This window comes from Salvia hispanica, chromosome 5 (genome assembly GCF_029641045.1).
Source record: "Salvia hispanica isolate PSC_SH4W2 chromosome 5, Shi_PSC_v1, whole genome shotgun sequence".
NCBI classification, from domain to species: Eukaryota; Viridiplantae; Streptophyta; class Magnoliopsida; order Lamiales; family Lamiaceae; genus Salvia; species Salvia hispanica.
The window spans coordinates 9727581-9745535 of NC_142696.1; the positions used below are offsets into that span (position 1 = coordinate 9727581).

Below are 17955 nucleotides of genomic sequence, written 5' to 3' on the forward strand. Positions count from 1 at the left end.
AGGCTATTGATGGGTGCGATCATACCAGCCCTAATGCACCGGATCCCATCAGAACTCCGAAGTTAAGCGTGCTTGGGCGAGAGTAGTACTAGGATGGGTGACCCCCTGGGAAGTCCTTGTGTTGCACCCCTTTTTTTGCGAGTGCGTTCATTTTTTTTTTCCGTTCAGTTAGTCTTGATGTGGTCCGACACTCGATTAGCTGTTGTCGAGTACGAGGACAAAAAGTACGACAATCTCCACGAGCCGGTGACGAGCAGGTCCCACAATCTTAAACGTGCCGAAAAACAGTAGCTGCGAACTAAAAGTGTCCGAAATTGCTCGAAACGGCCTCTTTTTGCTTCCCGGAGTAGCCACGGGCTATACCCGTAGCTCAGCACGTGGGACTCGGCGAGAGCTTCGCGGTGATATGCTGTGGGTCCCGTAACTCCTTCCCGATCAAAAGTTATACCCGTCTGGAGGGTGGGTGATCAGAACCTGCGCACGGGAGCGTACGCTATGAAAGAATAAAGTGCGGGGCTATTGATGGGTGCGATCATACCAGCACTAATGCACCGGATCCCATCAGAGCTCCGAAGTTAAGCGTGCTTGGGCGAGAGTAGTACTAGGATGGGTGACCCCCTGTTGCACCCCTTTTTTTGCGAGTGCGTTCATTTTTTTTTCCGTTCGGTTGGTCTTGATATGGTCCTGCACTCGATTAGTGGTTGTCGAGTACGAGGACAAAAAGTACGACAATCTGCACGAGCCGGTGACGAGCGGGTCCCACAATCTTAGACGTGCCGAAAAACAGTAGTTGCGAACTAAAAGTGTCCGAAATTGCTCGAAACGGCCTCTTTTTGCTTCCCGGAGTAGCCACGGACTATACCCGTAGCTCAGCACGTGGGACTCGGCGAGAGCTTCGCGGTGATATGCTGTGGGTCCCGTAACTCCTTCCCGATCAAAAGTTATACCCGTCTGGAGGGTGGGTGACCAGAACCTGCGCACGGGAGCGTACGCTATGAAAGAATAAAGTGCGGGGCTATTGATGGGTGCGATCGTACCAGCACTAATGCACCGGATCCCATCAGAGCTCCGAAGTTAAGCGTGCTTGGGCGAGAGTAGTACTAGGATGGGTGACCCCCTGTTGCACCCCTTTTTTTGCGAGTGCGTTCATTTTTTTTTCCGTTCAGTTGGTCTTGATATGGTCCGACACTCGATTAGTGGTTGTCGAGTACGAGGACAAAAAGTACGACAATCTCCACGAGCCGGTGACGAGCGGGTCCTACAATCTTAAACGTGCCAAAAAACAGTAGCTGCGAACTAAAAGTGTTCGAAATGGCTCGAAACGGCCTCTTTTTGCTTCCCGGAGTAGCCACGGGCTGTTCATGTAGCTCAGAACGTGGGGCTCGGCGAGAGCTTCGCGGTGATATGCTGTGGGTCCCGTAACTCCTTCCGGATCAAAAGTTATGCCTGTGTGAAGGGTGGGGGATCAGAACCTGCGAACGGGAGCGTACGCTATGAAAGAATAAAGTGCGAGGCTATTGATGGGTGCGATCATACCAGCCCTAATGCACCGGATCCCATCAGAACTCCGAAGTTAACCGTGCTTGGGCGAGAGTAGTACTAGGATGGGTGACCCCCTGGGAAGTCCTTGTGTTGCACCCCTTTTTTTGCGAGTGCGTTCATTTTTTTTTTCCGTTCAGTTATTCTTGATGTGGTCCGACACTCGATTAGCTGTTGTCGAGTACGAGGACAAAAAGTACGACAATCTCCACGAGCCGGTGACGAGCGGGTCCCACAATCTTAAACGTGCCGAAAAACAGTAGCTGCGAACTAAAAGTGTCCGAAATTGCTCGAAACGGCCTCTTTTTGCTTCCCGGAGTAGCCACGGGCTATACCCGTAGCTCAGCACGTGGGACTCGGCGAGAGCTTCGCGGTGATATGCTGTGGGTCCCGTAACTCCTTCCCGATCAAAAGTTATACCCGTCTGGAGGGTGGGTGGTCAGAACCTGCGCACGGGAGCGTACGCTATGAAAGAATAAAGTGCGGGGCTATTGATGGGTGCGATCATACCAGCACTAATGCACCGGATCCCATCAGAGCTCCGAAGTTAAGCGTGCTTGGGCGAGAGTAGTACTAGGATGGGTGACCCCCTGTTGCACCCCTTTTTTTGCGAGTGCGTTCATTTTTTTTTCCGTTCAGTTGGTCTTGATATGGTCCGACACTCGATTAGTGGTTGTCGAGTACGAGGACAAAAAGTACGACAATCTCCACGAGCCGGTGACGAGCGGGTCCTACAATCTTAAACGTGCCGAAAAACAGTAGCTGCGAACTAAAAGTGTTCGAAATGGCTCGAAACGGCCTCTTTTTGCTTCCCGGAGTAGCCACGGGCTGTACATGTAGCTCAGAACGTGGGGCTCGGCGAGAGCTTCGCGGTGATATGCTGTGGGTCCCGTAACTCCTTCCGGATCAAAAGTTATGCCTGTGTGAAGGGTGGGGGATCAGAACCTGCGCACGGGAGCGTACGCTATGAAAGAATAAAGTGCGAGGCTATTGATGGGTGCGATCATACCAGCCCTAATGCACCGGATCCCATCAGAACTCCGAAGTTAAGCGTGCTTGGGCGAGAGTAGTACTAGGATGGGTGACCCCCTGGGAAGTCCTTGTGTTGCACCCCTTTTTTTGCGAGTGCGTTCATTTTTTTTTTCCGTTCAGTTAGTCTTGATGTGGTCCGACACTCGATTAGCTGTTGTCGAGTACGAGGAGAAAAAGTACGACAATCTCCACGAGCCGGTGACGAGCGGGTCCCACAATCTTAAACGTGCCGAAAAACAGTAGCTGCGAACTAAAAGTGTCCGAAATTGCTCGAAACGGCCTCTTTTTGCTTCCCGGAGTAGCAACGGACTATACCCGTAGCTCAGCACGTGGGACTCGGCGAGAGCTTCGCGGTGATATGCTGTGGGTCCCGTAACTCCTTCCCGATTAAAAGTTATACCCGTCTGGAGGGTGGGTGATCAGAACCTGCGCACGGGAGCGTACGCTATGAAAGAATAAAGTGTGGGGCTATTGATGGGTGCGATCATACCAGCACTAATGCACCGGATCCCATCAAAGCTCCGAAGTTAAGCGTGCTTGGGCGAGAGTAGTACTAGGATGGGTGACCCCCTGTTGCACCCCTTTTTTTGCGAGTGCGTTCATTTTTTTTTCCGTTCAGTTGGTCTTGATATGGTCCGACACTCGATTAGTGGTTGTCGAGTACGAGGACAAAAAGTACGACAATCTCCACGAGCCGGTGACGAGCGGGTCCTACAATCTTAAACGTGCCGAAAAACAGTAGCTGCGAACTAAAAGTGTTCGAAATGGCTCGAAACGGCCTCTTTTTGCTTCCCGGAGTAGCCACGGGCTGTACATGTAGCTCAGAACGTGGGGCTCGGTGAGAGCTTCGCGGTGATATGCTGTGGGTCCCGTAACTCCTTCCGGATCAAAAGTTATGCCTGTGCGAAGGGTGGGGGATCAGAACCTGCGCACGGGAGCGTACGCTATGAAAGAATAAAGTGCGAGGCTATTGATGGGTGCGATCATACCAGCCCTAATGCACCGGATCCCATCAGAACTCCGAAGTTAAGCGTGCTTGGGCGAGAGTAGTACTAGGATGGGTGACCCCCTGGGAAGTCCTTGTGTTGCACCCCTTTTTTTGCGAGTGCGTTCATTTTTTTTTTCCGTTCAGTTAGTCTTGATGTGGTCCGACACTCGATTAGCTGTTGTCGAGTACGAGGACAAAAAGTACGACAATCTCCACGAGCCGGTGACGAGCGGGTCCCACAATCTTAAACGTGCCGAAAAACAGTAGCTGCGAACTAAAAGTGTCCGAAATTGCTCGAAACGGCCTCTTTTTGCTTCCCGGAGTAGCCACGGGCTATACCCGTAGCTCAGCACGTGGGACTCGGCGAGAGCTTCGCGGTGATATGCTGTGGGTCCCGTAACTCCTTCCCGATCAAAAGTTATACCCGTCTGGAGGGTGGGTGATCAGAACCTGCGCACGGGAGCGTACGCTATGAAAGAATAAAGTGCGGGGCTATTGATGGGTGCGATCATACCAGCACTAATGCACCGGATCCCATCAGAGCTCCGAAGTTAAGCGTGCTTGGGCGAGAGTAGTACTAGGATGGGTGACCCCCTGTTGCACCCCTTTTTTTGCGAGTGCGTTCATTTTTTTTTCCGTTCAGTTGGTCTTGATATGGTCCTACACTCGATTAGTGGTTGTCGAGTACGAGGACAAAAAGTACGACAATCTGCACGAGCCGGTGACGAGCGGGTCCCATAATCTTAGACGTGCCGAAAAACAGTAGTTGCGAACTAAAAGTGTCCGAAATTGCTCGAAACGGCCTCTTTTTGCTTCCCGGAGTAGCCACGGACTATACCCGTAGCTCAGCACGTGGGACTCGGCGAGAGCTTCGCGGTGATATGCTGTGGGTCCCGTAACTCCTTCCCGATCAAAAGTTATACCCGTCTGGAGGGTGGGTGACCAGAACCTGCGCACGGGAGCGTACGCTATGAAAGAATAAAGTGCGGGGCTATTGATGGGTGCGATCGTACCAGCACTAATGCACCGGATCCCATCAGAGCTCCGAAGTTAAGCGTGCTTGTGCGAGAGTAGTACTAGGATGGGTGACCCCCTGTTGCACCCCTTTTTTTGCGAGTGCGTTCATTTTTTTTTCCGTTCAGTTAGTCTTGATGTGGTCCGACACTCGATTAGCTGTTGTCGAGTACGAGGACAAAAAGTACGACAATCTCCACGAGCCGGTGACGAGCGGGTCCCACAATCTTAAACGTGCCGAAAAACAGTAGCTGCGAACTAAAAGTGTCCGAAATTGCTCGAAACGGCCTCTTTTTGCTTCCCGGAGTAGCCACGGACTATACCCGTAGCTCAGCACGTGGGACTCGGCGAGAGCTTCGCGGTGATATGCTGTGGGTCCCGTAACTCCTTCCCGATCAAAAGTTATACCCGTCTGGAGGGTGGGTGACCAGAACCTGCGCACGGGAGCGTACGCTATGAAAGAATAAAGTGCGGGGCTATTGATGGGTGCGATCATACCAGCACTAATGCACCGGATCCCATCAGAGCTCCGAAGTTAAGCGTGCTTGGGCGAGAGTAGTACTAGGATGGGTGACCCCCTGTTGCACCCCTTTTTATGCGAGTGCGTTCATTTTTTTTTCCGTTCAGTTGGTCTTGATATGGTCCGACACTCGATTAGTGGTTGTCGAGTACGAGGACAAAAAGTACGACAATCTCCACGAGCCGGTGACGAGCGGGTCCTACAATCTTAAACGTGCCGAAAAACAGTAGCTGCGAACTAAAAGTGTTCGAAATGGCTCGAAACGGCCTCTTTTTGCTTCCCGGAGTAGCCACGGGCTGTTCATGTAGCTCAGAACGTGGGGCTCGGCGAGAGCTTCGCGGTGATATGCTGTGGGTCCCGTAACTCCTTCCGGATCAAAAGTTATGCCTGTGTGAAGGGTGGGGGATCAGAACCTGCGCACGGGAGCGTACGCTATGAAAGAATAAAGTGCTAGGCTATTGACGGGTGCGATCATACCAGCCCTAATGCACCGGATCCCATCAGAACTCCGAAGTTAAGCGTGCTTGGGCGAGAGTAGTACTAGGATGGGTGACCCCCTGGGAAGTCCTTGTGTTGCACCCCTTTTTTTGCGAGTGCGTTCATTTTTTTTTTCGTTCAGTTAGTCTTGATGTGGTCCGACACTCGATTAGCTGTTGTCGAGTACGAGGAGAAAAAGTACGACAATCTCCACGAGCCGGTGACGAGCGGGTCCCACAATCTTAAACGTGCCGAAAAACAGTAGCTGCGAACTAAAAGTGTCCGAAATTGCTCGAAACGGCCTCTTTTTGCTTCCCGGAGTAGCAACGGACTATACCCGTAGCTCAGCACGTGGGACTCGGCGAGAGCTTCGCGGTGATATGCTGTGGGTCCCGTAACTCCTTCCCGATCAAAAGTTATACCCGTCTGGAGGGTGGGTGATCAGAACCTGCGCACGGGAGCGTACGCTATGAAAGAATAAAGTGTGGGGCTATTGATGGGTGCGATCATACCAGCACTAATGCACCGGATCCCATCAAAGCTCCAAAGTTAAGCGTGCTTGGGCGAGAGTAGTACTAGGATGGGTGACCCCCTGTTGCACCCCTTTTTTTGCGAGTGCGTTCATTTTTTTTTCCGTTCAGTTGGTCTTGATATGGTCCGACACTCGATTAGTGGTTGTCGAGTACGAGGACAAAAAGTACGACAATCTCCACGAGCCGGTGACGAGCGGGTCCTACAATCTTAAACGTGCCGAAAAACAGTAGCTGCGAACTAAAAGTGTTCGAAATGGCTCGAAACGGCCTCTTTTTGCTTCCCGGAGTAGCCACGGGCTGTACATGTAGCTCAGAACGTGGGGCTCGGTGAGAGCTTCGCGGTGATATGCTGTGGGTCCCGTAACTCCTTCCGGATCAAAAGTTATGCCTGTGCGAAGGGTGGGGGATCAGAACCTGCGCACGGGAGCGTACGCTATGAAAGAATAAAGTGCGAGGCTATTGATGGGTGCGATCATACCAGCCCTAATGCACCGGATCCCATCAGAACTCCGAAGTTAAGCGTGCTTGGGCGAGAGTAGGACTAGGATGGGTGACCCCCTGGGAAGTCCTTGTGTTGCACCCCTTTTTTTGCGAGTGCGTTCATTTTTTTTTTCCGTTCAGTTAGTCTTGATGTGGTCCGACACTCGATTAGCTGTTGTCGAGTACGAGGACAAAAAGTACGACAATCTCCACGAGCCGGTGACGAGCGGGTCCTACAATCTTAAACGTGCCGAAAAACAGTAGCTGCGAACTAAAAGTGTTCGAAATGGCTCGAAACGGCCTCTTTTTGCTTCCCGGAGTAGCCACGGGCTGTACATGTAGCTCAGAACGTGGGGCTCGGCGAGAGCTTCGCGGTGATATGCTGTGGGTCCCGTAACTCCTTCCGGATCAAAAGTTATGCCTGTGTGAAGGGTGGGGGATCAGAACCTGCGCACGGGAGCGTACGCTATGAAAGAATAAAGTGCGAGGCTATTGATGGGTGCGATCATACCAGCCCTAATGCACCGGATCCCATCAGAACTCCGAAGTTAAGCGTGCTTGGGCGAGAGTAGTACTAGGATGGGTGACCCCCTGGGAAGTCCTTGTGTTGCACCCCTTTTTTTGCGAGTGCGTTCATTTTTTTTTTCCGTTCAGTTAGTCTTGATGTGGTCCGACACTCGATTAGCTGTTGTCGAGTACGAGGACAAAAAGTACGACAATCTCCACGAGCCGGTGACGAGCGGGTCCCACAATCTTAAACGTGCCGAAAAACAGTAGCTGCGAACTAAAAGTGTCCGAAATTGCTCGAAACGGCCTCTTTTTGCTTCCCGGAGTAGCCACGGACTTATACCCGAAGCTCAGCACGTGGGACTCGGCGAGAGCTTCGCGGTGATATGCTGTGGGTCCCGTAACTCCTTCCCGATCAAAAGTTATACCCGTCTGGAGGGTGGGTGGTCAGAACCTGCGCACGGGAGCGTACGCTATGAAAGAATAAAGTGCGGGGCTATTGATGGGTGCGATCATACCAGCACTAATGCACCGGATCCCATCAGAGCTCCGAAGTTAAGCGTGCTTGGGCGAGAGTAGTACTAGGATGGGTGACCCCCTGTTGCACCCCTTTTTTTGCGAGTGCGTTCATTTTTTTTTCCGTTCAGTTGGTCTTGATATGGTCCGACACTCGATTAGTGGTTGTCGAGTACGAGGACAAAAAGTACGACAATCTCCACGAGCCGGTGACGAGCGGGTCCTACAATCTTAAACGTGCCGAAAAACAGTAGCTGCGAACTAAAAGTGTTCGAAATGGCTCGAAACGGCCTCTTTTTGCTTCCCGGAGTAGCCACGGGCTGTACATGTAGCTCAGAACGTGGGGCTCGGCGAGAGCTTCGCGGTGATATGCTGTGGGTCCCGTAACTCCTTCCGGATCAAAAGTTATGCCTGTGTGAAGGGTGGGGGATCAGAACCTGCGCACGGGAGCGTACGCTATGAAAGAATAAAGTGCGAGGCTATTGATGGGTGCGATCATACCAGCCCTAATGCACCGGATCCCATCAGAACTCCGAAGTTAAGCGTGCTTGGGCGAGAGTAGTACTAGGATGGGTGACCCCCTGGGAAGTCCTTGTGTTGCACCCCTTTTTTTGCGAGTGCGTTCATTTTTTTTTTCCGTTCAGTTAGTCTTGATGTGGTCCGACACTCGATTAGCTGTTGTCGAGTACGAGGACAAAAAGTACGACAATCTCCACGAGCCGGTGACGAGCGGGTCCCACAATCTTAAACGTGCCGAAAAACAGTAGCTGCGAACTAAAAGTGTCCGAAATTGCTCGAAACGGCCTCTTTTTGCTTCCCGGAGTAGCCACGGGCTATACCCGTGGCTCAGCACGTGGGACTCGGCGAGAGCTTCGCGGTGATATGCTGTGGGTCCCGTAACTCCTTCCCGATCAAAAGTTATACCCGTCTGGAGGGTGGGTGATCAGAACCTGCGCACGGGAGCGTACGCTATGAAAGAATAAAGTGCGGGGCTATTGATGGGTGCGATCATACCAGCACTAATGCACCGGATCCCATCAGAGCTCCGAAGTTAAGCGTGCTTGGGCGAGAGTAGTACTAGGATGGGTGACCCCCTGTTGCACCCCTTTTTTTGCGAGTGCGTTCATTTTTTTTTCCGTTCAGTTGGTCTTGATATGGTCCTACACTCGATTAGTGGTTGTCGAGTACGAGGACAAAAAGTACGACAATCTGCACGAGCCGGTGACGAGCGGGTCCCACAATCTTAAACGTGCCGAAAAACAGTAGTTGCGAACTAAAAGTGTCCGAAATTGCTCGAAACGGCCTCTTTTTGCTTCCCGGAGTAGCCACGGACTATACCCGTAGCTCAGCACGTGGGACTCGGCGAGAGCTTCGCGGTGATATGCTGTGGGTCCCGTAACTCCTTCCCGATCAAAAGTTATACCCGTCTGGAGGGTGGGTGACCAGAACCTGCGCACGGGAGCGTACGCTATGAAAGAATAAAGTGCGGGGCTATTGATGGGTGCGATCATACCAGCACTAATGCACCGGATCCCATCAGAGCTCCGAAGTTAAGCGTGCTTGGGCGAGAGTAGTACTAGGATGGGTGACCCCCTGTTGCACCCCTTTTTTTGCGAGTGCGTTCATTTTTTTTTCCGTTCAGTTGGTCTTGATATGGTCCGACACTCGATTAGTGGTTGTCGAGTACGAGGACAAAAAGTACGACAATCTCCACGAGCCGGTGACGAGCGGGTCCTACAATCTTAAACGTGCCGAAAAACAGTAACTGCGAACTAAAAGTGTTCGAAATGGCTCGAAACGGCCTCTTTTTGCTTCCCGGAGTAGCCACGGGCTGTTCATGTAGCTCAGAACGTGGGGCTCGGCGAGAGCTTCGCGGTGATATGCTGTGGGTCCCGTAACTCCTTCCGGATCAAAAGTTATGCCTGTGTGAAGGGTGGGGGATCAGAACCTGCGCACGGGAGCGTACGCTATGAAAGAATAAAGTGCGAGGCTATTGATGGGTGCGATCATACCAGCCCTAATGCACCGGATCCCATCAGAACTCCGAAGTTAAGCGTGCTTGGGCGAGAGTAGTACTAGGATGGGTGACCCCCTGGAAAGTCCTTGTGTTGCACCCCTTTTTTTGCGAGTGCGTTCATTTTTTTTTTCCGTTCAGTTAGTCTTGATGTGGTCCGACACTCGATTAGCTGTTGTCGAGTACGAGGACAAAAAGTACGACAATCTCCACGAGCCGGTGACGAGCGGGTCCCACAATCTTAAACGTGCCGAAAAACAGTAGCTGCGAATTAAAAGTGTCCGAAATTGCTCGAAACGGCCTCTTTTTGCTTCCCGGAGTAGCCACGGGCTATACCCGTAGCTCAGCACGTGGGACTCGGCGAGAGCTTCGCGGTGATATGCTGTGGGTCCCGTAACTCCTTCCCGATCAAAAGTTATACCCGTCTGGAGGGTGGGTGATCAGAACCTGCGCACGGGAGCGTACGCTATGAAAGAATAAAGTGCGGGGCTATTGATGGGTGCGATCATACCAGCACTAATGCACCGGATCCCATCAGAGCTCCGAAGTTAAGCGTGCTTGGGCGAGAGTAGTACTAGGATGGGTGACCCCCTGTTGCACCCCTTTTTTTGCGAGTGCGTTCATTTTTTTTTTCCGTTCAGTTGGTCTTGATATGGTCCGACACTCGATTAGTGGTTGTCGAGTACGAGGACAAAAAGTACGACAATCTCCACGAGCCGGTGACGAGCGGGTCCCACAATCTTAAACGTGCCGAAAAACAGTAGCTGCGAACTAAAAGTGTTCGAAATGGCTCGAAACGGCCTCTTTTTGCTTCCCGGAGTAGCCACGGGCTGTACACGTAGCTCAGAACGTGGGGCTCGGCGAGAGCTTCGCGGTGATATGCTGTGGGTCCCGTAACTCCTTCCGGATCAAAAGTTATGCCTGTGTGAAGGGTGGGGGATCAGAACCTGCGCACGGGAGCGTACGCTATGAAAGAATAAAGTGCGAGGCTATTGATGGGTGCGATCATACCAGCCCTAATGCACCGGATCCCATCAGAACTCCGAAGTTAAGCGTGCTTGGGCGAGAGTAGTACTAGGATGGGTGACCCCCTGGAAAGTCCTTGTGTTGCACCCCTTTTTTTGCGAGTGCGTTCATTTTTTTTTTCCGTTCAGTTAGTCTTGATGTGGTCCGACACTCGATTATCTGTTGTCGAGTACGAGGACAAAAAGTACGACAATCTCCACGAGCCGGTGACGAGCGGGTCCCACAATCTTAAACGTGCCGAAAAACAGTAGCTGCGAATTAAAAGTGTCCGAAATTGCTCGAAACGGCCTCTTTTTGCTTCCCGGAGTAGCCACGGGCTATACCCGTAGCTCAGCACGTGGGACTCGGCGAGAGCTTCGCGGTGATATGCTGTGGGTCCCGTAACTCCTTCCCGATCAAAAGTTATACCCGTCTGGAGGGTGGGTGATCAGAACCTGCGCACGGGAGCGTACGCTATGAAAGAATAAAGTGCGGGGCTATTGATGGGTGCGATCATACCAGCACTAATGCACCGGATCCCATCAGAGCTCCGAAGTAAAGCGTGCTTGGGCGAGAGTAGTACTAGGATGGGTGACTCCCTGTTGCACCCCTTTTTTTGCGAGTGCGTTCATTTTTTTTTCCGTTCAGTTGGTCTTGATATGGTCCGACACTCGATTAGTGGTTGTCGAGTACGAGGACAAAAAGTACGACAATCTCCACGAGCCGGTGACGAGCGGGTCCCACAATCTTAAACGTGCCGAAAAACAGTAGCTGCGAACTAAAAGTGTTCGAAATGGCTCGAAACGGCCTCTTTTTGCTTCCCGGAGTAGCCACGGGCTGTACACGTAGCTCAGAACGTGGGGCTCGGCGAGAGCTTCGCGGTGATATGCTGTGGGTCCCGTAACTCCTTCCGGATCAAAAGTTATGCATGTGTGAAGGGTGGGGGATCAGAACCTGCGCACGGGAACGTACGCTATGAAAGAATAAAGTGCGAGGCTATTGATGGGTGCGATCATACCAGCCCTAATGCACCGGATCCCATTAGAACTCCGAAGTTAAGCGTGCTTGGGCGAGAGTAGTACTAGGATGGGTGACCCCCTGGGAAGTCCTTGTGTTGCACCCCTTTTTTTGCGAGTGCGTTCATTTTTTTTTTCCGTTCAGTTGGTCTTGATGTGGTCCGACACTCGATTAGCTGTTGTCGAGTACGAGGACAAAAAGTACGACAATCTCCACGAGTCGGTGACGAGCGGGTCCCACAATCTTAAACGTGCCGAAAAACAGTAGCTGCGAACTAAAAGTGTCCGAAATTGCTCGAAACGGCCTCTTTTTGCTTCCCGGAGTAGCCACGGGCTATACCCGTAGCTCAGCACGTGGGACTCGGCGAGAGCTTCGCGGTGATATGCTGTGGGTCCCGTAACTCCTTCCCGATCGAAAGTTATACCCGTCTGGAGGGTGGGTGATCAGAACCTGCGCACGGGAGCGTACGCTATGAAAGAATAAAGTGCGGGGCTATTGATGGGTGCGATCATACCAGCACTAATGCACCGGATCCCATCAGAGCTCCGAAGTTAAGCGTGCATGGGCGAGAGTAGTACTAGGATGGGTGACCCCCTGTTGCACCCCTTTTTTTGCGAGTGCGTACATTTTTTTTTCCGTTCAGTTGGTCTTGATATGGTCCGACACTCGATTAGTGGTTGTCAAGTACGAGGACAAAAAGTACGACAATCTCCACGAGTCGGTGACGAGCGGGTCCCACAATCTTAAACGTGCCGAAAAACAGTAGCTGCGAACTAAAAGTGTTCGAAATGGCTCGAAACGGCCTCTTTTTGCTTCCCAGAGTAACCACGGGCTGTACCCGTAGCTCAGAACGTGGGGCTCGGCGAGAGCTTCACGGTGATATGCTGTGGGTCCCGTAACTCCTCCGGATCAAAAGTTATGCATGTGTTAAGGGTGGGAGATCAGAACCTGCGCACGGGAGCGTATGCTATGAAAGAATAAAGTGCGAGGCTATTGATGGGTGCGATCATACCAGCACTAATGCACCGGATCCCATCAGAACTCCGAAGTTAAGCGTGCTTGGGCGAGAGTAGTACTAGGATGGGTGACCCCCTGGGAAGTCCTTGTGTTGCACCCCTTTTTTTGCGAGTGCGTTCATTTTTTTTTTCCGTTCAGTTGGTCTTGATGTGGTACGACACTCGATTAGCTGTTGTGGAGTACGAGGACAAAAAGTACGACAATCTCCACGAGACGGTGACGAGCGGGTCCCACAATCTTAAACGTGCCGAAAAACAATAGCTGCGAACTAAAAGTGTCCGAAATTGCTCGAAACGGCCTCTTTTTGCTTCCCGGAGTAGCCACGGGATGTACACGTAGCTCAGAACGTGGGGCTCGGCGAGAGCTTCGCGGTGATATGCTGTGGGTCCCGTAACTCCTTAAGGATCAAAAGTTATGCCTGTGTGAAGGGTGGGGGATCAGAACCTGCGCACGGGAGCGTACGCTATGAAAGAATAAAGTGCGAGGCTATTGATGGGTGCGATCATACCAGCACTAATGCACCGGATCCCATCAGAACTGCGAAGTTAAGCGTGCTTGGGCGAGAGTAGTACTAGGATGGGTGACCCCCTGGGAAGTCCTTGTGTTGCACCCCTTTTTTTGCGAGTGCGTTCATTTTTTTTTCCGTTCAGTTGGTCTTGATGTGGTCCGACACTCGATTATCTGTTGTCGAGTACGAGGACAAAAAGTACGACAATCTCCACGAGCCGGTGACGAGCGGGTCCCACAATCTTAAACGTGCCGAAAAACAGTAGCTGCGAACTAAAAGTGTCCGAAATCGCTCGAAACGGCCTCTTTTTGCTTCCCGGAGTAGCCACGGGCTATACCCGTAGCTCAGCACGTGGGACTCGGCGAGAGCTTCGCGGTGATATGCTGTGGGTCCCGTAACTCCTTCCCGATCAAAAGTTATACCCGTCTGGAGGGTGGGTGACCAGAACCTGCGCACGGGAGCGTACGCTATGAAAGAATAAAGTGCGGGGCTATTGATGGGTGCGATCATACCAGCACTAATGCACCGGATCCCATCAGAGCTCCGAAGTTAAGCGTGCTTGGGCGAGAGTAGTACTAGGATGGGTGACCCCCTGTTGCACCCCTTTTTTTGCGAGTGCGTTCATTTTTTTTTCCGTTCAGTTGGTCTTGATATGGTCCGACACTCGATTAGTGGTTGTCGAGTATGAGGACAAAAAGTACGACAATCTCCACGAGCCGGTGACGAGCGGGTCCTACAATCTTAAACGTGCCGAAAAACAGTAGCTGCGAACTAAAAGTGTTCGAAATGGCTCGAAACGGCCTCTTTTTGCTTCCTGGAGTAGCCACGGGCTGTTCATGTAGCTCAGAACGTGGGGCTCGGCGAGAGCTTCGCGGTGATATGCTGTGGGTCCCGTAACTCCTTCCCGATCAAAAGTTATGCCTGTGTGAAGGGTGGGGGATCAGAACCTGTGCACGGGAGCGTACGCTATGAAAGAATAAAGTGCGAGGCTATTGACGGGTGCGATCATACCAGCCCTAATGCACCGGATCCCATTAGAACTCCGAAGTTAAGCGTGCTTGAGCGAGAGTAGTACTAGGATGGGTGACCCCCTGGGAAGTCCTTGTGTTGCACCCCTATTTTTGCGAGTGCGTTCATTTTTTTTTTCCGTTCAGTTAGTCTTGATGTGGTCCGACACTCGATTAGCTGTTGTCGAGTACGAGGACAAAAAGTACGACAATCTCCACGAGCCGGTGACGAGCGGGTCCCACAATCTTAAACGTGCCGAAAAACAGTAGCTGCAAACTAAAAGTGTCCGAAATTGCTCGAAACGGCCTCTTTTTGCTTCCCGGAGTAGCCACGGACTTATACCCGAAGCTCAGCACGTGGGACTCGGCGAGAGCTTCGCGGTGATATGCTGTGGGTCCCGTAACTCCTTCCCGATCAAAAGTTATACCCGTCTGGAGGGTGGGTGGTCAGAACCTGCGCACGGGAGCGTACGCTATGAAAGAATAAAGTGCGGGGCTATTGATGGGTGCGATCATACCAGCACTAATGCACCGGATCCCATCAGAGCTCCGAAGTTAAGCGTGCTTGGGCGAGAGTAGTACTAGGATGGGTGACCCCCTGTTGCACCCCTTTTTTTGCGAGTGCGTTCATTTTTTTTTCCGTTCAGTTGGTCTTGATATGGTCCGACACTCGATTAGTGGTTGTCGAGTACGAGGACAAAAAGTACGACAATCTCCACGAGCCGGTGACGAGCGGGTCCTACAATCTTAAACGTGCCGAAAAACAGTAGCTGCGAACTAAAAGTGTTCGAAATGGCTCGAAACGGCCTCTTTTTGCTTCCCGGAGTAGCCACGGGCTGTACATGTAGCTCAGAACGTGGGGCTCGGCGAGAGCTTCGCGGTGATATGCTGTGGGTCCCGTAACTCCTTCCGGATCAAAAGTTATGCCTGTGTGAAGGGTGGGGGATCAGAACATGCGCACGGGAGCGTACGCTATGAAAGAATAAAGTGCGAGGCTATTGATGGGTGCGATCATACCAGCCCTAATGCACCGGATCCCATCAGAACTCCGAAGTTAAGCGTGCTTGGGCGAGAGTAGTACTAGGATGGGTGACCCCCTGGGAAGTCCTTGTGTTGCACCCCTTTTTTTGCGAGTGCGTTCATTTTTTTTTTCCGTTCAGTTAGTCTTGATGTGGTCCGACACTCGATTAGCTGTTGTCGAGTACGAGGACAAAAAGTACGACAATCTCCACGAGCCGGTGACGAGCGGGTCCCACAATCTTAAACGTGCCGAAAAACAGTAGCTGCGAACTAAAAGTGTCCGAAATTGCTCGAAACGGCCTCTTTTTGCTTCCCGGAGTAGCCACGGGCTATACCCGTAGCTCAGCACGTGGGACTCGGCGAGAGCTTCGCGGTGATATGCTGTGGGTCCCGTAACTCCTTCCCGATCAAAAGTTATACCCGTCTGGAGGGTGGGTGATCAGAACCTGCGCACGCGAGCGTACGCTATGAAAGAATAAAGTGCGGGGCTATTGATGGGTGTGATCATACCAGCACTAATGCACCGGATCCCATCAGAGCTCCGAAGTTAAGCGTGCTTGGGCGAGAGTAGTACTAGGATGGGTGACCCCCTGTTGCACCCCTTTTTTTGCGAGTGCGTTCATTTTTTTTTCCGTTCAGTTGGTCTTGATATGGTCCTACACTCGATTAGTGGTTGTCGAGTACGAGGACAAAAAGTACGACAATCTGCACGAGCCGGTGACGAGCGGGTTCCACAATCTTAAACGTGCCGAAAAACAGTAGTTGCGAACTAAAAGTGTCCGAAATTGCTCGAAACGGCCTCTTTTTGCTTCCCGGAGTAGCCACGGACTATACCCGTAGCTCAGCACGTGGGACTCGGCGAGAGCTTCGCGGTGATATGCTGTGGGTCCCGTAACTCCTTCCCGATCAAAAGTTATACCCGTCTGGAGGGTGGGTGACCAGAACCTGCGCACGGGAGCGTACGCTATGAAAGAATAAAGTGCGGGGCTATTGATGGGTGCGATCATACCAGCACTAATGCACCGGATCCCATCAGAGCTCCGAAGTTAAGCGTGCTTGGGCGAGAGTAGTACTAGGATGGGTGACCCCCTGTTGCACCCCTTTTTTTGCGAGTGCGTTCATTTTTTTTTCCGTTCAGTTGGTCTTGATATGGTCCGACACTCGATTAGTGGTTGTCGAGTACGAGGACAAAAAGTACGACAATCTCCACGAGCCGGTGACGAGCGGGTCCTACAATCTTAAACGTGCCGAAAAACAGTAGCTGCGAACTAAAAGTGTTCGAAATGGCTCGAAACGGCCTCTTTTTGCTTCCCGGAGTAGCCACGGGCTGTTCATGTAGCTCAGAACGTGGGGCTCGGCGAGAGCTTCGCGGTGATATGCTGTGGGTCCCGTAACTCCTTCCGGATCAAAAGTTATGCCTGTGTGAAGGGTGGGGGATCAGAACCTGCGCACGGGAGCGTACGCTATGAAAGAATAAAGTGCGAGGCTATTGATGGGTGCGATCATACCAGCCCTAATGCACCGGATCCCATCAGAACTCCGAAGTTAAGCGTGCTTGGGCGAGAGTAGTACTAGGATGGGTGACCCCATGGGAAGTCCTTGTGTTGCACCCCTTTTTTTGCGAGTGCGTTCATTTTTTTTTTCCGTTCAGTTAGTCTTGATGTGGTCCGACACTCGATTAGCTGTTGTCGAGTACGAGGACAAAAAGTACGACAATCTCCACGAGCCGGTGACGAGCGGGTCCCACAATCTTAAACGTGCCGAAAAACAGTAGCTGCGAACTAAAAGTGTCCGAAATTGCTCGAAACGGCCTCTTTTTGCTTCCCGGAGTAGCCACGGGCTATACCCGTAGCTCAGCACGTGGGACTCGGCGAGAGCTTCGCGGTGATATGCTGTGGGTCCCGTAACTCCTTCCCGATCAAAAGTTATACCCGTCTGGAGGGTGGGTGATCAGAACCTGCGCACGGGAGCGTACGCTATGAAAGAATAAAGTGCGGGGCTATTGATGGGTGTGATCATACCAGCACTAATGCACCGGATCCCATCAGAGCTCCGAAGTTAAGCGTGCTTGGGCGAGAGTAGTACTAGGATGGGTGACCCCCTGTTGCACCCCTTTTTTTGCGAGTGCGTTCATTTTTTTTTCCGTTCAGTTGGTCTTGATATGGTCCTACACTCGATTAGTGGTTGTCGAGTACGAGGACAAAAAGTACGACAATCTGCACGAGCCGGTGACGAGCGGGTCCCACAATCTTAAACGTGCCGAAAAACAGTAGTTGCGAACTAAAAGTGTCCGAAATTGCTCGAAACGGCCTCTTTTTGCTTCCCGGAGTAGCCACGGACTATACCCGTAGCTCAGCACGTGGGACTCGGCGAGAGCTTCGCGGTGATATGCTGTGGGTCCCGTAACTCCTTCCCGATCAAAAGTTATACCCGTCTGGAGGGTGGGTGACCAGAACCTGCGCACGGGAGCGTACGCTATGAAAGAATAAAGTGCGGGGCTATTGATGGGTGCGATCATACCAGCACTAATGCACCGGATCCCATCAGAGCTCCGAAGTTAAGCGTGCTTGGGCGAGAGTAGTACTAGGATGGGTGACCCCCTGTTGCACCCCTTTTTTTGCGAGTGCGTTCATTTTTTTTTCCGTTCAGTTGGTCTTGATATGGTCCGACACTCGATTAGTGGTTGTCGAGTACGAGGACAAAAAGTACGACAATCTCCACGAGCCGGTGACGAGCGGGTCCTACAATCTTAAACGTGCCG

The 17955-nt window shown here is 52.0% G+C and overlaps 16 non-coding genes and 16 pseudogenes across 16 annotated transcripts; all 32 read left to right on the forward strand.

Moving 5' to 3' along the window:
• The first annotated feature begins 11 nt into the window (after nucleotides 1-11).
• On the forward strand, nucleotides 12-130 carry LOC148924764 (5S ribosomal RNA). Its single transcript, XR_016131007.1, has one exon. It is a non-coding gene; the product is annotated as a 5S ribosomal RNA (ribosomal RNA).
• A 394-nt stretch (nucleotides 131-524) lies between these two features.
• Nucleotides 525-630, forward strand: LOC148924765 (5S ribosomal RNA; annotated as a pseudogene).
• A 393-nt stretch (nucleotides 631-1023) lies between these two features.
• LOC148924766 (5S ribosomal RNA) lies at nucleotides 1024-1129 on the forward strand (annotated as a pseudogene).
• A 393-nt stretch (nucleotides 1130-1522) lies between these two features.
• On the forward strand, nucleotides 1523-1641 carry LOC148924767 (5S ribosomal RNA). Its single transcript, XR_016131327.1, has one exon. It is a non-coding gene; the product is annotated as a 5S ribosomal RNA (ribosomal RNA).
• Nucleotides 1642-2035: 394 nt separating this feature from the next.
• LOC148924768 (5S ribosomal RNA) lies at nucleotides 2036-2141 on the forward strand (annotated as a pseudogene).
• A 393-nt stretch (nucleotides 2142-2534) lies between these two features.
• On the forward strand, nucleotides 2535-2653 carry LOC148924769 (5S ribosomal RNA). The gene has a single exon (XR_016131008.1). It is a non-coding gene; the product is annotated as a 5S ribosomal RNA (ribosomal RNA).
• An 893-nt stretch (nucleotides 2654-3546) lies between these two features.
• On the forward strand, nucleotides 3547-3665 carry LOC148924770 (5S ribosomal RNA). Its single transcript, XR_016131009.1, has one exon. It is a non-coding gene; the product is annotated as a 5S ribosomal RNA (ribosomal RNA).
• A 394-nt stretch (nucleotides 3666-4059) lies between these two features.
• On the forward strand, nucleotides 4060-4165 carry LOC148924771 (5S ribosomal RNA; annotated as a pseudogene).
• An 892-nt stretch (nucleotides 4166-5057) lies between these two features.
• LOC148924772 (5S ribosomal RNA) lies at nucleotides 5058-5163 on the forward strand (annotated as a pseudogene).
• Nucleotides 5164-5556: 393 nt separating this feature from the next.
• On the forward strand, nucleotides 5557-5675 carry LOC148924773 (5S ribosomal RNA). The gene has a single exon (XR_016131011.1). It is a non-coding gene; the product is annotated as a 5S ribosomal RNA (ribosomal RNA).
• Nucleotides 5676-6567: 892 nt separating this feature from the next.
• Nucleotides 6568-6686, forward strand: LOC148924774 (5S ribosomal RNA). Its single transcript, XR_016131645.1, has one exon. It is a non-coding gene; the product is annotated as a 5S ribosomal RNA (ribosomal RNA).
• A 394-nt stretch (nucleotides 6687-7080) lies between these two features.
• Nucleotides 7081-7199, forward strand: LOC148924775 (5S ribosomal RNA). Its single transcript, XR_016131012.1, has one exon. It is a non-coding gene; the product is annotated as a 5S ribosomal RNA (ribosomal RNA).
• Nucleotides 7200-7594: 395 nt separating this feature from the next.
• LOC148924776 (5S ribosomal RNA) lies at nucleotides 7595-7700 on the forward strand (annotated as a pseudogene).
• A 393-nt stretch (nucleotides 7701-8093) lies between these two features.
• Nucleotides 8094-8212, forward strand: LOC148924777 (5S ribosomal RNA). The gene has a single exon (XR_016131013.1). It is a non-coding gene; the product is annotated as a 5S ribosomal RNA (ribosomal RNA).
• Nucleotides 8213-8606: 394 nt separating this feature from the next.
• On the forward strand, nucleotides 8607-8712 carry LOC148924778 (5S ribosomal RNA; annotated as a pseudogene).
• Nucleotides 8713-9105: 393 nt separating this feature from the next.
• On the forward strand, nucleotides 9106-9211 carry LOC148924779 (5S ribosomal RNA; annotated as a pseudogene).
• Nucleotides 9212-9604: 393 nt separating this feature from the next.
• Nucleotides 9605-9723, forward strand: LOC148924780 (5S ribosomal RNA). The gene has a single exon (XR_016131429.1). It is a non-coding gene; the product is annotated as a 5S ribosomal RNA (ribosomal RNA).
• A 394-nt stretch (nucleotides 9724-10117) lies between these two features.
• Nucleotides 10118-10223, forward strand: LOC148924781 (5S ribosomal RNA; annotated as a pseudogene).
• Nucleotides 10224-10617: 394 nt separating this feature from the next.
• Nucleotides 10618-10736, forward strand: LOC148924782 (5S ribosomal RNA). The gene has a single exon (XR_016131431.1). It is a non-coding gene; the product is annotated as a 5S ribosomal RNA (ribosomal RNA).
• Nucleotides 10737-11629: 893 nt separating this feature from the next.
• LOC148924783 (5S ribosomal RNA) lies at nucleotides 11630-11748 on the forward strand. The gene has a single exon (XR_016131093.1). It is a non-coding gene; the product is annotated as a 5S ribosomal RNA (ribosomal RNA).
• A 394-nt stretch (nucleotides 11749-12142) lies between these two features.
• Nucleotides 12143-12248, forward strand: LOC148924784 (5S ribosomal RNA; annotated as a pseudogene).
• Nucleotides 12249-12640: 392 nt separating this feature from the next.
• LOC148924785 (5S ribosomal RNA) lies at nucleotides 12641-12759 on the forward strand. The gene has a single exon (XR_016131419.1). It is a non-coding gene; the product is annotated as a 5S ribosomal RNA (ribosomal RNA).
• A 394-nt stretch (nucleotides 12760-13153) lies between these two features.
• On the forward strand, nucleotides 13154-13272 carry LOC148924786 (5S ribosomal RNA). The gene has a single exon (XR_016131372.1). It is a non-coding gene; the product is annotated as a 5S ribosomal RNA (ribosomal RNA).
• A 393-nt stretch (nucleotides 13273-13665) lies between these two features.
• On the forward strand, nucleotides 13666-13771 carry LOC148924787 (5S ribosomal RNA; annotated as a pseudogene).
• Nucleotides 13772-14164: 393 nt separating this feature from the next.
• Nucleotides 14165-14283, forward strand: LOC148924788 (5S ribosomal RNA). Its single transcript, XR_016131544.1, has one exon. It is a non-coding gene; the product is annotated as a 5S ribosomal RNA (ribosomal RNA).
• Nucleotides 14284-14678: 395 nt separating this feature from the next.
• LOC148924789 (5S ribosomal RNA) lies at nucleotides 14679-14784 on the forward strand (annotated as a pseudogene).
• A 393-nt stretch (nucleotides 14785-15177) lies between these two features.
• LOC148924790 (5S ribosomal RNA) lies at nucleotides 15178-15296 on the forward strand. The gene has a single exon (XR_016131014.1). It is a non-coding gene; the product is annotated as a 5S ribosomal RNA (ribosomal RNA).
• A 394-nt stretch (nucleotides 15297-15690) lies between these two features.
• Nucleotides 15691-15796, forward strand: LOC148924791 (5S ribosomal RNA; annotated as a pseudogene).
• A 393-nt stretch (nucleotides 15797-16189) lies between these two features.
• LOC148924792 (5S ribosomal RNA) lies at nucleotides 16190-16295 on the forward strand (annotated as a pseudogene).
• Nucleotides 16296-16688: 393 nt separating this feature from the next.
• LOC148924793 (5S ribosomal RNA) lies at nucleotides 16689-16807 on the forward strand. Its single transcript, XR_016131037.1, has one exon. It is a non-coding gene; the product is annotated as a 5S ribosomal RNA (ribosomal RNA).
• A 394-nt stretch (nucleotides 16808-17201) lies between these two features.
• LOC148924794 (5S ribosomal RNA) lies at nucleotides 17202-17307 on the forward strand (annotated as a pseudogene).
• A 393-nt stretch (nucleotides 17308-17700) lies between these two features.
• LOC148924795 (5S ribosomal RNA) lies at nucleotides 17701-17806 on the forward strand (annotated as a pseudogene).
• The last annotated feature ends 149 nt before the right edge of the window (nucleotides 17807-17955 follow it).